The 6,262-nt window shown below is 31.6% G+C and overlaps 1 non-coding gene across 1 annotated transcript; it reads right to left on the bottom strand.

Annotated features, from left to right (window-relative positions):
• Positions 1-264: 264 nt before the first annotated feature.
• LOC111723258 lies at positions 265-371 on the bottom strand. The gene has a single exon (XR_002771836.1). It is a non-coding gene; the product is annotated as a U6 spliceosomal RNA (small nuclear RNA).
• Between the last annotated feature and the right edge of the window lie 5,891 nt (positions 372-6,262).

The raw sequence follows: 6,262 nt of genomic DNA, 5'->3' as shown, positions 1-6,262 counted from the left end.
AATGACATTAAAAAAAATAAAGTAAGGACAGAGTATAGAAGGGCCATCAGAAAATATTGAAGGAAATTATGCACATATGATATCTAAATACCTATGCTATGTGTCTACAAATGGAAATCCAAAGCACCAGATGTCAATGAAATTTTAGGTTGTTAAAACAGACAACTATAATTTATTGTATTATGTATTTTTAAAAAAAAACTCCACATATTTATGTACAAATTTTTCTTTCTTGGTTACTTCATAGAAGTTGGGTTTTTTTTTAAAAATATGGAACGCTTCACGAATTTGCATGTCATCCTTGTGCAGGGGCCATGCTAATCTACTCTGTATCATTCCAATTTTAGTATATGTGTTGCTGAAGCAAGCACCATAGAAGTTGTTTTTATTTGTAAAAACAACACATGATCAGGCAAAAATTTCAATACACCAAGACATATCAAATCATGGTTGTTAATCTGTCATATAATTCATGCTTATATAATTTCACATCCAAAATGTGATAAATATGTATCTATCTTTACATTTCTTCTCATAAATACACATGAAATAATTAAAAGAAGAAATCTTTAAAAAATCTTCATTGGAGTTTATGTTCTCAAACAAAAGATCAAAAAGAATATTTTACCAACATTAGAATTTTGGTAAGTTTTCTACCGTAGAGAGTAAAATTCAGAAATTTTTCCTCAGTAAATTGATACCAGATTAAGGATCAAAAATTAAATATGGCCAAATTGATAACCTTCTCTTCATAAGAGGTTAAATTAACAGATATTGTGAAAATAAAAAGCAAGATATAGCATCCAATTTGATGAAATGCAGCAAAAAACAGTACTTGGAAAGGAATTTGTAGCGTTAGATGAACATGTTAGAGAATAAAAAAAACCCTGAAATCTAAACCTCTGCCTTGGAAAAGAAGGAAAAAAAGTTATTTTAAACCTAATGCATACAGGAAATAAACAATAAAAAGTACAATAGCAATCGATGAATGAATAGGAAAACTAAAAACTGATTTTTTATAGGTTTTTAAAGAATTGATAAGTCTATCCAGGCAAACCAAGACAAAAAGAGAGAAAACAAAAATGAAATGGTCTTTACTCATTAAGTCCTAGCTGGTATAGGAGATCAGAAAATTAAATTTTAAAAGTGTGCAGATTTGAGTAAAAAATATAGAATTATCTTTATTTGCAGAAAAATGATTGTGTACACAGAAAATCACCAAAGGAATGAAGAAGAAAATAAACTCTCTAGTAACTGATTATAGAGCAATTATTTTTGGTTAATGCAACCAAAGTAAACTACTCTTCAAACTACCAGTGACTAACAGTTGGAATTTAAAATTAAATTTATCATAACTGTAAAGCTAACAAAGCATGTAGGGGACTTAAGTGAGGAAAAGTACAAAACCCTGATAAAGAAATTACAGCTGATCTACATATATGTAAATTTTTTGTGCTAGTGCATATTAACATTTTTGAAAACACTGTACTGAAAATGAACGATTAAGTAAATAATAACCAGATATTCTCATTGTGAAGTAGGAGGATACAGATAAGTAAGTGGTGGGAGCTATTAAGGTTATTAAGAATGAAATGCCCAGTTTTCCGAAGCAGTAAGTTTCACAGTTGGTATCTGTGATATTTCACTTTAATGCTTTTTTTTTTTTTTTATTGTGAAGAAAATTCTCATTCTTTCAACACACGTTTTGGATTCTGATTCTCTTTCAATTTTTTTTAGAGAAATTTTTGTAAAATCATGTATAGGTTAAAAACTTGTGGGTTTGTTTGTTTGTTTGTTTGTTTGATGTGAGTTCTGTCATGGAGCCAGTGCAACAAAGACAGCTTGAAATATCAATGAAGTGAAGGGAAGGGTGTGGCTAATGAACATACGGTTTGTGGATGGTTTGAGAAGTTCTGTTCTGGTGATTTGAATCTTAAAAATGATCAACGTGGGTAACTAGTGACCAAGATAGATTATAATGAGCTAAAAGCTATAATGGAAGTGAATCTATCTCTACCTACAAGTAAATTACCATCAAGGTTTGATGGTACTGTTCCAACAATCTTGGACTGTTTGAAATAACTCTGCCAGGCAAAGAAACTGGATAAATGGGTTCTACATGAATAAAATGAGTATAAGAAGAGTCACAGGCTTATCTTTCTTTGATGTTACAACATAACAGCAAATCATTTGTATGCCATACTCTTAGGTGTGATAAAAATGGATTATTTTTGACAGTTTCAAATATTCAGCACAGTAGTTGGATAAAGCTGAAGTCCCAAGACACAGCCCCAAACCAAATATCCATCAAAAACAACAACAACAAAAAGCTAATGGCATTTGATGATCCAGTGCTGTTATCCTCTACATCTTCATGAAACCTGGTCATTGGACACAGCAGACATCTGCAACCAGGGGGACGTAATGAGGAGGATGCTTGGACTAGACAGCCAAGATTCATCAGTAGAGACAGGCCAAACCTGGTCATTGGATTCAGCAGACATCTGAATGTCAACCAGTGGGACGAAATGAGGAGGATGCTTGGACTAGACAGCCAAGATTCATCAGTAGAGATGGGCCAATCCTTCTGCAAGATAACACTCGACCACACTTGACAATACTGCTCAAACTCTAAAATCTGGACTTGGAAACTCTCTATCAACTACCATATTTACTAGACTTTGCACCAACTAACTACTGCTCTTCCAGGCTTTGGACCACTTCTTGCATGAAAAAATACTCCATTCTTAACAAGCTGTGGAAAACACCTCATGCAACTTCATCACCACTTGCTCTCCTGGACTTTTTGCAGCTGGCATGAACAAGCTACCATTAAGATGGCAAAACTGTGTCAATAATTAACCTTCATACTTTGGTTGATTGTACCCACTTTTTACTTGAGATATAATAAACTAAACTTTTGATTTGATATCAGACATTTCATATTTGATGGCCTATTTACCAGATATCTATAATATATTAGAGATCATAAAAATATATCACTTCAAACCTAAATTATGCTCAGTCAAGAAAAGGTCTTGTGTATTTGTCCACAGTATAAGGAGTCATACACACACTTCCTGAGGTTATGAAAAAAGGAAGTATACAACCTTAAATGGAATAACAGATATCTTTTAAGCAATGTTGTCAAACAGAAGTTGCACGCCAAGCAAAAGTATACTTGAAGATGTCATCATACAGCTCAGGGAAGATCCTGATTCAATATTTCTTCCATTTCTTCAGAAGCATTTTGCTTCATATTAGAAAATCTTTGAGTTAAAAATACTGTTCCTGGCCAGTTTGCTGGTGAACATTTCCTAAGACTCACTTTTAGAGCTTTTAATTGACAGATACTTTAATTGGGCAAGAATAGTCTAAAAGGAATTCCCCATCTTTGAACAATTTTAGTTCTGAAAACACTTAAACTTCTCTGCTAGCCTTCTGAGAAAGCAGAGTGAGATGGCAAGACAATGCCTTTCTGATCCACTAAGCTAGCATCGTTCTCTGTATGGCTAATTATTCCCAGGTTTTGCATTCGTTATAGAAAATCAAGGAGATGTTGGTCTGGAGTTGAAGCATCACTACCTTAATATGCTTTATCAGACCCACAGTTATATACTTTGATATATTTTTTTAAGTAAAATATCGAGGCAAAAATTATCTTTTAAATTCATGCCTGACTAAAATATTAGATATTATTAAGAATAAGAAATCCTTGGCTCACTCTAAGTTCCAGATATACACACCAAAAGAATCTGTTGATGAAGCACACTAAGTGTGTAATTTTTTTTTTTTTACAGTTTTTGGGCAGGGCTGTGTTTGAACTCTCTACCTCTGGCATATGGGGCTGGAGCCCTACTCCTTTGAGCCACAGGCACCGCCCCTGAGTGTGTTATTTTAAAAATTAAAAAAAGATGCTAAGAACATATTTTTGAGCCACTTAATCGTAAATAAAACAAAATATAGAACATGACCATAAAAGGTTTTTTCTTTCCCTTTCCTAAGTTGCTTTTTGACAACAGCACTTCTAAACTTTTCTTTAAGTTTAGAAAGCGCCTGTGGCTCAAAAGGGTAGGGCACTGGTCCCATACGCTGGACGTGGCGGCTTCAAACCCAGCCCTGGCCAAAAACTGCAAAAATAAAAATAAAAATAAAAAATAATAAACTTTTCTTTCTGCTTCACTCTTAGTCATGAACATTGCTTCCTCTGTGGATTAGGCAACAGGTAAAAAACACGTTGTAGTTCCTAACATCAGTATTTTTCCTATATTTCTCTCCTTGAAGTTGGAGTCATTTAGCCGGTTGCTCTCAAAGTTACTCACAGATTATTATTTTCATCTTGGAATTTTGATATTTGTGCATAGCAAAGAGCTCAATTCTAATTTCCAACAAATGTGACTTTGCTGGTTAAACATCCATGCTATCACTTTTCAGAAAATAAAGGATCCCTACTTCCAATCACAAATGAAATTTTTTTTTCTTCTTTTTTTTTTTTTTTTTAATTCAACAAATGCTTTGGAACATACTTTACAATTGTGTTTTTTTTTTTTTTAGAATGTTTGAGGACTAATTCATCAAATATTTTAACTATTTTCGCTTCATTATTATCTTTTTATAAATGAGCTAAGTTTTAGAAACAGCACATGCGATTACTCATGATTTTAGGCTTTCAACTTAAGAACATAAGGAAAGAATCACAGACTGACCCAAATATCCTGCCAAAGGACTATTTTTCCTGATACCATTTGTAATTCCTTATGAGACAAATGTCCACATATATGTTTATACAGATATACATATACATAAAGAAGTGTGTACACACATAAAATTAATATGCAAAGTAATTCCTCAAATGCAGCAGAGACATTCTTACCATGAACTATTTTGAATACAGAAAACAAATATAGAATAATAGATTTAAAGGGAACATTCATATTAATGAAGGCAAAAGAAAATTTGATTAAAAATAATTATTTCTTCTTTTCTCTTTTCCTCCAAAATAATAGGACACATTTTTAGACCAAGTTGAAATATTCACTTTCTATTAAGAATAATGATGTACTTATTTTAATTCATACATTTTTTAATGGGCTTATGGAGTAAAGAAGAGTCATATAAAATAAAGGAATATATATTTCCCAAGGTGCTATTTTGAGGCTTAAATTTAACTGTTTAAATTTAAGTGTTTTCTATAATTTTAAGACTTCACATGAAAGCCAATGAAATGTTAATACTTAAATACAGCAGAGATTACCCTATTTATTTTGTAAAATCATAGGATTGAGCCACAAATTTTCTTGTTCTTTAAATATGACAAGAAAGAAAAAAATAATATTAGGAGTAAGACAATGCTTTTAATCATTCCTAAACTCAGAATTTTTTTCCAATTTTTAATTTTAATGTTTAATCTTGTATTGAATTGTGATATACCTGTGTAAAAGTCCCCAAATCATAAAATTTAGCTCAGTCATTTAAATAATGCAAATTCACATAAGTAGCACCCATAGTATAAAACAGAGTATCATCAACAATCCAGAAAACCCCTCCACTTCTTCTCAATCACTGCTCCCCCTGAATTAAATTTATGAATCTGCCTTCCAAAACTTTAGGTTGGCTCTGCTTGTTTCAAAACAGTGGTTTTTCTTTTATTTCTTGATTTCACAAGAGGTTAAGCTTCCAAATGTCGACATTGTTATTTTACATGGCAATAAGTCATTAATTTTCGTTTTATTTCATAAAGCAATAAATATTAATGAATTAATATGTGAATATGCTACAATTTACTTGTTTATTCTATTAGTGATACACATATGTATATTTTACTTTATAGCTTTTGTGGATGTTGCTCTTCTAAATATCATATATATGTACTTTGATAAACATACTCATCTCTGAAAATATGCCTAGACAGTAGAATTTCTAAGTCTGAAAATAGGCTTTTGGAAGACTTGCCAAAAAGTTAAATGTTTTTAACAAATATTGCATTCCTTTTCACATTCATGTCCTCGTTAACTGTTAGTGATGTCCGTCTTTTTTTTACTTTGTTTTCCTTTCATTTAGTCATTTTGGTGGTTATGAAGTGGTCATTCAATGAAGATGACTAATGACTTCAATTACCTTTTAATGCCTCTATTAATTACTTTATTATCTTTTTAAAATGACAAATGAAATATTTTCTTTATTTTTCTACTGTTTTTTCTGTACTTTTCCTCAGCAAATAGAATTCTATTTATAGTCTATGTACTGAGACTTTGCAAATAAT

The sequence above is a fragment of the Otolemur garnettii genome, unplaced genomic scaffold, assembly GCF_000181295.1.
Source record: "Otolemur garnettii isolate 467f Iridium unplaced genomic scaffold, OtoGar3 scaffold00009, whole genome shotgun sequence".
Taxonomy (NCBI): domain Eukaryota; kingdom Metazoa; phylum Chordata; class Mammalia; order Primates; family Galagidae; genus Otolemur; species Otolemur garnettii.
The sequence above is the reverse complement of the archived record's forward strand: the minus strand, read 5'-3'. Positions and strand labels throughout refer to the sequence as shown.